Consider the following 9722-nt stretch of genomic DNA (forward strand, 5'->3'; position numbering starts at 1 on the left):
ACACACGCACATCCCTTGTGAAGATTCTGTTTGATGTTAATTCCTGCTTTTATGATCCTTTTGGTGAGCAGGAAGTCACGCACACAGAGACACACGCACACACACAGTACCTTGTCTTTGTAACCAAGGGGGGGTGCTTTTGCTGTGATGTGTATTGTAACAGTTGTCAATAAAAAGGCGACGAGGACAGCTGCTCTTTGAAGGATTTGGGCTAGAGATAGGTGAGGAGTGTGAGCTCAGTGTGAGTCAGTCTTGTAGTTTAATTTGAAGATGAAGAGTTTGAAAGTCTGCATGATGACGCATCCACTCATATCTCAAATCTTAACTTCCCATTACATTAGCCCGACTACTTCAAATCATCTGATTGCCTTCTGAACAACTCAGCTGAACTCTCAAACTGTACAATTTGAAATCCTCTAAGTTACAACTCATCTCAAGCAATTAACTTAATTAATATGGTCTTTGATGCCACTGCTACTTACAAAATACCAAAAGATGTGGTCAAAGCTCAGGACGTGTTTGATGATCACGTGGGCGCCGACTGTTAGGCCGCAGAGCGTGCAGAGGTAATGCTTCTTCTCATCTGCTCCGACACAAACGCACTCGACGAGGTGCTGCATGCCTGTAAGATCACGATGACACAGATAGTTTAGAGGAGAGGGAACCAGTTTGTCAAACTCTGCCTCACTGGTATGTCAAGGATGAAAAAAGAGATTGTTAATCATGCTGTTGAAGTGCTCCAAAAAATGAGCATTCTTTTACTTGAGCAAATGAATGAATGCGTTTATTTGAAAACAAATATGGCTTTGTTATTTTGGCGGTTGTTACTGACCAAGAAGCGGATGCTTCCTGTTGCTGTCTTTCTGGTAAGCCAGGATCGTCATCTTCCCTGGCTTGAAAGCTAAGAGGGAAAATGATTAGATTCAAGTGATTAAACACTGACTGAAAGACAGTAATAAAGAGTAAACGTGAACAGATATATATTTGGTAAATAAAAGGTGCCACAACAAGATAAATGACAAAGCTTTGAGTCATAATATGAAAACAAACCACGTAATGTGGCTTAAACATGATATGTGCGATACCATGAAGAGTGTCAGACTAGCCACAAAACAGACTTTGTGGTGAAGATGATTTCTATTGAGAAAAACCACCTCTGAAAACAGCAGATGGCAGCAGTTGTGATTCTAATTAAGCAGATGTTAAAAGACTGAATTCACAACTTGATTGATCAGTGAGAAAAAAAAAAAAAGTGCACAAACCTTGAATCAGCTTGAGAAGCTTCTCATTTTCACCTAGAGTGAGCATCACTGCAAAGAAGATTCAGATCATTTTCAGCAGTGCAAAACTAAATAAAACTTCACACAAACACTACATGGATCGATCTTATACCTTCTGAGTAGGTGCTGCTTTTAAGCTTTTCCATAAGACGATCAGGTAAATGCAGCATCTGCAGAGAGAAAATGCAGAATATAACTGTAGAACTGAACAGTAGCTATAAAAAAAATAAAAACACTTTTGTGATCAGCCTGCATTTCTTATAGACAAACAAACCAATTTACCTATTTTTTTTTTTTTACTAGAAATCAAAAGGGTTATGTGCTGGATATACAGCAACTGACACTTTATTAGGCATATCTTGTTAGTATCAACTAGCCCCCTGCCACTGCAAATCTCTTGGACAAGTCTGTATAAACCCTAGAGGCGGTCATGTGGAAAAATCCCAGCAGATCAGCAGCTTTAAAACATCTGAACTAGCCAGTCTGGCACCAGCAACCACACCATATGTTCTGTCACTTAAATCATCTTTCCTCCTCATTCAGATGATCAGTTTGAACTTCAGCAGGTCATCTTAACCATGTCTACATGCATAAATGAACCGAGTTACTGCCATGTGATTGGCTGAAGAAATACTTGTGCTAACCAGCGGGTGAACGGCTGTACCTAACAAAGTGTCTCATGAGTGTAGCTCATGTGGAATTGAACAAATTATTTTACTGTTACAATATAATCTACAGCATTAACAATATAACAGCTAGCTTTAAGACGGCATTAAGATGTCTAAACATACAGGCACATATTAACCTTTATTTCAGGTGCAGTTACAACTATTTTTATACACACCCTGCAGTTTGTGCTTCTTAAAGAGTTGAAGCTCAGCCAGTTAATTGAAGGTCAGAAGCTTCGTCCAGACGATCTATTGTGTAAGTGACTTAGAGCTACGGAAGGATTGCCTACACGCTTACAAAACATACATGCCATGTTATTCATTATTATCTTTTATTCGTTTATATCCTTTTTATTAAGCTTTGAGTAGTGGCATTTGATTAAAGCATTTATTGACACACACACACACACACACACACACACACACACACTCACACACACACTCTCACACACACACACACACACACACACACACACACACACACACACAGACTATATGACGTGCGTCTGATGTTCCAGGAGATAAGCGAGAGCAAGAAGATCTACAGGAAGCACCTGACGTGGAGACGGAGAAATGTTCTTTTCAAATGTGTCAAAAGTCGTCAACAGAACATTTGTGGTTTTGAAACTTATGCATGTGTTGTATCTGCTTGACGCAAGAGGGGGCGTAATAATACCCCGATGCTATAAAACAACTGCTTCTGTATTGTTAGGAGGAGATCCATGCTGATTGTGTGACAGCGTTCATTAAAATCATTGTTTGACCCAACCCTCCTGGACCAGTGTTGTTTTGCATCCCTCCTCAATATCTGAAACCGTAACACTCATGATAAGTTTACTTCCACGCTTAAAATCGCCCATCTCCAATCTGGTATATGAATCCTCCTACATTACTTCCGCACGCACGCACACGCGCGCGCACACACACACACACACACACACACAAACACACACACACACACACCACACACACACACACACACATAAAGACGCTTCTTCTTTTACTCTGTTTTTGAGTTCAGGCTCTTTCATTTTCTTGCTGGGGATCCAGGAGAAACTCATTGCATTGGGATCCATGCAATTCTTATCAAAAAGCAAAAAGTTTGAATTAATCTTACAAATTAAACACTAAATATTCCTGCTTTATATTTTATGTTGTTCAGTACTCACAATGTAGTTGCTGTAATGGTCCATAGAAAAGAAGTGCCTTAAGACATCACTAGGTAAACTCTTCTCACCACAGATGTGACACAAGTAAAAAGAGGTCCGCGCCTCTGGACTGAAACACAGACTCAGCGCAGACAAGCCTGAAAGAAAGTCAATTTGAAACAGGACGATTACTTCAAACATCAAACAAGCTCTTTTGTTTTAAACAGGCTGATGTAATACAATTTCACATTCATCTACATCTAGGTGATAAATCCTATGTTTGTCCAGTAGTATAAAACTTAAGATTTAGGTTCCTGAACTCGCTTAAATGCTGCTACAGTAATGCGAAAGGCAAACAAGTGTAAAAATCAATGACGATTTACTTTTAATACCCATATAGGGGCTAAAAAGACAGTAACAGATTACATTAATCTATATTGTGCTGCACATATAAGCACTCAAGTGTGTCTTGGTCATCAGCTGATTCTGCCAAGATGTCTCCCAACTAAAATCCTTCCCAGAGAACACTACTATATCTCTCGCATGAATTAAAATACATTAATAAAAGGTTCCTCCAGTTCTTATGAAAACTCAACACTCACACATATTTGCATGAACTTTCATATAAAAATCTCTCTAAAATGGCGAACAAAACCCACCCACAAATCAAACCTTGTAGAGCAGTGATAGGTTTGTAGCTTAAACCTATTCGCTGGAACGTTCAAGACAATTCAACTACACAGCAAAAGCATTGAACACCAAGTAGGCAAAGTTCTTTGTGTTACTCATATATGAGGGAGAGAACCACGACAAGCGCCGTTCCTTCGCTTGACCCCAGTCGCTCTCGTCCGCTCCCCCGTAACACTGCTCTTTTATTGAGGTTACATGAATATACATAGGTTCATTAACATATGACGTCTACATACAAACAAAGAGTACCTTGCCTGTGCGTTGTGTAAGTGTGTGTGTGTGTGTGTGGTGTGTCCATAAATGACTTCCCTAAACCTGCTGGTCTGGAAGTCCAGCAGTTCATCTAAACAAAAGGCACTTAGACTAAAACAGACATAGATATGTTTATCCTACCATAAAACAATAAGAGAAGGTACGACCTCTCCCATGCTCCCAGGATGTGGGTGTGAATGCCAGAACACTCTGGAATGCACACAAAGTCTTTGCAGACTATTAAGGATCAAACCTCTACCAACATGACATTGATTATACAACTCTAAGCATATATGAGTAGATATTTCTAAGCATAAATGACAATCAAACATTACAAATCTAACCCACAAGGGATGTTTGAGGCAATTCTTTTTTTCTGGATCCACAAAAATGATATGAGGTACACCTTTGGCTTTAAAAAGCAAAAAGACATGTCAAAGTGAAAGAACGGACTACCTTAAGCTTCCAATAAATAGGGGAGCCTTCTACACACTGCTTTTTAGAACTTATTTAAAGAAAAAAAAATGACAAACTTCAGACAACCACATCATCAGGACCATAGTAAGCCTTTAGTTGCTAGTTCCAGTGCAAAAACTCTACACATTGCACAGCAATAAATACAAAATAAAAACACTTAACACCAAGAAGGAAGAAAAAAAAACTTACCAACATTCTGAAACGTATCTGAAAAGAGGTAAACATTAAAATGAAAAACAGAAAAGATGAAAATGTATAATAGATCAGAGTTCACATGAACACTAATGTCAGGTAAAAACTGAGCATTACCATTTGGGAAAAGCTCTTTCAGTTTCTGTGGGTAAAGAACAGGAAACATGCAGAGATGGTTTATTATTACTTAGGTAAATGTGGGGACTGTCTTATTACACTGTACCACATTTAACTAATCTTCTCACTCAAATTGATTCTCCTTCTCCTCCTGTGAAACAGTAGATAAGTTGAACAGCACTGATAACTGGTCATTTAGCTTTGGCTGGTTAGCATCAGAGAGATACTCCCATACAGCTTATGACAAAATTTAATCCGAAGTGATTGATGGCCCTAATCATGACCTTTTGACCTCCCCCCTCCCCCCCGGAAGCGAGTAATGACCGTGACGAATTGCATCCGGAGAAGGGGGGGCGGGAAACCCCCCGACATCCGGAGAAGGGGGGGCGAACCCCGGAAGCGCGCCATCTGTCGCTAAGCGTGTCGAATTGCATCCTGAGAAGGGAGGGGGGAAACCTCCGGAAGCGCGCCACCTGTTGTTGGGAAAAAAAGAAAAAAGTTTTTAGAGGGAGGAGAATAAAAGCAGAGAGGAGGAGGTCACAATTTCTAAGGCACAGACACAAGATGGATTTCCTTCTGCAGCCCAGCAGCGCTCCTGTGTACTTGGACGGCGAAGAAATCTGCTCTCCCGAAGAAGGCTTTGAATATGACATATTCAAATACAGCATATTTACTATGGAAGGCCTCGATCCGGAGCTTATGACCCTACCGGAAATACTCCGGAAGTGTCTAGTCATTTTCAGACCTGATGCGTCATGTTCCCTAAGCATGAGGGGAGGGGTATGGTTGCTGGGGGGAGATCAGAGAGGGTTCCTGAAGCACAGCGGTGATGCAGCAGTTGACTCTGTGCTGTATAGAGAGACAGAGCGGCAGTTAGTTTTCCGCAAACTCATAGTTTGAATTCTGTTTCAATATTATGACAATTTTCTCTGTATTTATTTATTTATTTTTTAACAATAGCGGATGTAATTTTACTTTCTTAAGATGCACCGGCGCTTGTAATGGGAATAAAGAGTGACTTCCTGTAGAGAACCGTTTCTTTCAATAGTATTTTATTTTCCTATAATACAGACGCAGTAAAAAAACCTTTAAGATGATCTGCCTAGCAACAAATTGCATTTTTAGGCTACACCATAGCTTGTGATGAAAAGAAGAACTTTCTATCCGCTTGTAACCTACAGGCTGCCTATGTGTAAAAATGAATAAATATCCCTTAGTGAATACTACTTTTCCTTTTGAGAGACTGAAAAACAAACCATAATTGCCGTGACAGTCGATCTTGTTTCACACACACACAGACACACACACCGCGGGTCAAGGAGGAGTGAGACGGCGGAAGAGTTTTTTTCTTCATTACTTTTACAATGGGTTTTCTCAATAGATAGAAAATGATGAGGAGTCAACAGCCGATATTATCATTGCTTGTAACCCGGTAAATAATTTCGTACATCTCCCAATAAAATAAGTCTTAGTGGAAAAAAGCTCATTTTCAAATAAGTTTATTCCCCTCTGTGGGAAAGAGTTTTTTTCTCAGAGTCAAGAAACCATGAGGTGAGTTTTGTCAACAGGAGACGGGTTTTGTCACTACCAAGAACAACTGTTGCCCATAAGGTAAAACAAATATCCGCCTCTAAGTCGTATTTTACAGTTGCAGAATGTGGAAAACAGACAGCGTTCACAAGAAGGCATTCAAAAAAAAGGAAATTGGATACCCCAACTCTCCCGACTGCCACACACACACACACACACACACACACACACACACACCAGCGTGTCTGTCTGTGTGTGTGTGTGTCTGTGTGTGTGTGTGTGTGTGTCTGTTTGTGTGTGTGTGTGTGTGTGTGTGTGTGTCTGTGTGTGTGTCTGTGCGTGTGTCGTGTGTGTAACAAGATCGCCTGTCACGGCAATTATGGTTTGTTTTTCAGTCTCTCAAAAGGAAAAGTAGTATTCACTAAGGGATATTTATTCATTTTTACACATAGGCAGCCTGTAGGTTACAAGCGGATAGAAAGTTCTTCTTTTCATCACAAGCTATGGTGTAGCCTAAAAATGCAATTTGTTGCTAGGCAGATCATCTTAAAGGTTTTTTTACTGCGTCTGTATTATAGGAAAATAAAATACTATTGAAAGAAACGGTTCTCTACAGGAAGTCACTCTTTATTCCCATTACAAGCGCCGGTGCATCTTAAGAAAGTAAAATTACATCCGCTATTGTTAAAAAATAAATAAATAAATACAGAGAAAATTGTCATAATATTGAAACAGAATTCAAACTATGAGTTTGCGGAAAACTAACTGCCGCTCTGTCTCTCTATACAGCACAGAGTCAACTGCTGCATCACCGCTGTGCTTCAGGAACCCTCTCTGATCTCCCCCCAGCAACCATACCCCTCCCCTCATGCTTAGGGAACATGACGCATCAGGTCTGAAAATGACTAGACACTTCCGGAGTATTTCCGGTAGGGTCATAAGCTCCGGATCGAGGCCTTCCATAGTAAATATGCTGTATTTGAATATGTCATATTCAAAGCCTTCTTCGGGAGAGCAGATTTCTTCGCCGTCCAAGTACACAGGAGCGCTGCTGGGCTGCAGAAGGAAATCCATCTTGCGTCTGTGTCTTAGAAATTGTGACCTCCTCTCTGCTTTTATTCTCCTCCCTCTAAAAACTTTTTTCTTTTTTTTCCCAACAACAGGTGGCGCGCTTCCGGAGGTTTCCCCCCTCCCTTCTCAGGATGCAATTCGACACGCTTAGCGACAGATGGCGCGCTTCCGGGGTTCGCCCCCCCTTCTCCGGATGCCGGGGGTTTCCCGCCCCCCCTTCTCCGGATGCAATTCGTCACGCTTAGGGGATCAAATTACACACTTCCGGGGGGGAGGGGGGAGGTCAAAAGGTCATGATTAGGGCCATCAATCACTTCGGATCAAATTTTGTCATAAGCTGTAGGGAGTATCTCTCTAGCACCTTTCTATACTGGTTTGGTGTGTTTACATGCAACTTTGGGTAAAAGCAAAAAACAAAACACCCCCCCAAAAAAGGGAAAACACCCTGAGACAATAGCCAATGCAAGGTTACCTTGTAGATAAAGCTGTTTTTATGTTCATTACTGAAGAAAGAATGTCATGCCCAAACATAATAAATAGATTAAAAAAAAAAAGTATATTAAATCTAATGCCCACCTGGAGATGTACATCTGAAAACATGTGCTTCTTGTAATCAAACAGCCTTCTAAATTTGTAGAGGCAGAGCTGTGGAAAAAACAAAACAAAAGATGCATTAGTCAAAGGTTTTTGCTACACAGCTGAGAGTTTGGCAGATGTTATGGAAATCTAGTGCTTTACACTGTTGCCAGGCAGAAATCCAGTCATTTTAAACAAGTATTCTCTTCTCCAGAGACAGGAAGCAAGATACTGCCTTAATTGTGAAGATCCTGCAAGCCAGAACTTCCTCTACATGTAGGGGTCGAGGGATTAACACAGATACGGGACAAAGAAAGCTGCATCTTAGTATATAACAAAATTATCTTCTACACAGGTTATTTAGGATTTAACAAACATAAGGCCCATGACCAAAGCCATATCAGCACACATTCAAAGTTCTCTCTTTTCCCCCAATGTGCAATCTAAGTTCGGTATAATGATTTAAAACAATATTGCCACTTAAAATTGTAGCCATGCCACTGTGGAGCAATGTGTGCTACCCTTATAGCCTGAACCATGCAGGCAATGTAAAATGAAAAAAGGATCCTTGGAAACTGCTATGTAGACTCCCTAAACAACATCCATTTAGATGTGTATTTAAATGCCATGATACATTCTAGATCAACAGGTTTTTCACTTTTTACAGAGGTAGTGTCGAGGTGACACCAGTGTCAGAGTTTCACCTCTGATACTGCTGGATAAACAGAAATCCACTCAGGAACGAGATCACACAGAGCTCAACTTTCCACTCGCGAGAGGGAAGTAGTTGCCTCCAACCCACTTAAACTTCCTTCCCTCTGTAGGCTGCTTTTATTGTTTACACTCATGAACATTTATAACACTTGCTGCTATGTTAGGCAGATTACAGAAACCAAACATAACTTTACATTGGAGACTTTATTTTATTTTCGCTGGAAGAGAGATTTGATTTTGAAGTTACTTTTTGTTTAATTTTGTATTTGTTGTTTGGTCAAGTTTGTAAGACAGAAACACTGGAATGGTCACTGAAGCCAGTTTCTCTTCGTTTCCCTCACCACCATTGTGGTTTTTTATTAAAATAAAATGTTTTTGTTTTTTTGTGGCCATAGGCTCCTGCCTTTCTTTCTGTTATGAGTTTGAGTAAATGAATCGCTGCTGCATTTGTGCGCCCTCTGAGGAGGGTGCGTTTGCTCACAGCTGAAGGAGGGTGCCGTTAAAACAGTGCTATTATTAATTTGTGATGGTTGCTTCGGTTAGCTTCAAACAACATTATTAGCAAACTTACTCATGGGCAAATATAAAAAGAATAAATAAATCGCCCTTGTAAAAATGATCGACGATAGATAGGGTTCGGCAATTGGATGATCATATTGACCATCTTGCTTCTTCTACTTCTGTACTATTGATTCATTAAACCATCAGGAACCCTCACATAAACATTTATCGTGTGGGAAAAAAGTTAGCATTCATCCTCCAGCTTCACTGCGTTTATGTTATGCTAACATAGCTGTGTCGCTAGCGATAACATAGCACATCATTATATACTAGTTATCCCAACTTCAGTAACCCCACAAACGTCACTGCTGTTTGTTTCCCGTCTTCATTTATGTTGGGAGAGACAGCAGAGCTGTACGTTTTAATTTATACTGAAATCCCTTACTCAGAACATGGTATGTCATGTTTAGTAGAAACTAGCGAGCTAACTTCCTGCTAACTTCTAA

General features: G+C 40.3%; 1 long non-coding RNA gene across 1 annotated transcript; it reads right to left on the reverse strand.

Annotated features, from left to right (window-relative positions):
* Positions 1-2983: 2983 nt before the first annotated feature.
* On the reverse strand, positions 2984-9515 carry LOC121814193. Its single transcript, XR_006054182.1, has 6 exons — positions 8002-9515; positions 4825-4849; positions 4705-4722; positions 4383-4450; positions 3118-3254; positions 2984-3030 (listed from the first exon to the last, which is right to left on the reverse strand). It is a non-coding gene; the product is annotated as an uncharacterized LOC121814193 (long non-coding RNA).
* Between the last annotated feature and the right edge of the window lie 207 nt (positions 9516-9722).

This window comes from Haplochromis burtoni, unplaced genomic scaffold (genome assembly GCF_018398535.1).
Source record: "Haplochromis burtoni strain Fernald_Lab_line unplaced genomic scaffold, NCSU_Asbu1 Contig_25, whole genome shotgun sequence".
NCBI classification, from domain to species: domain Eukaryota; kingdom Metazoa; phylum Chordata; class Actinopteri; order Cichliformes; family Cichlidae; genus Haplochromis; species Haplochromis burtoni.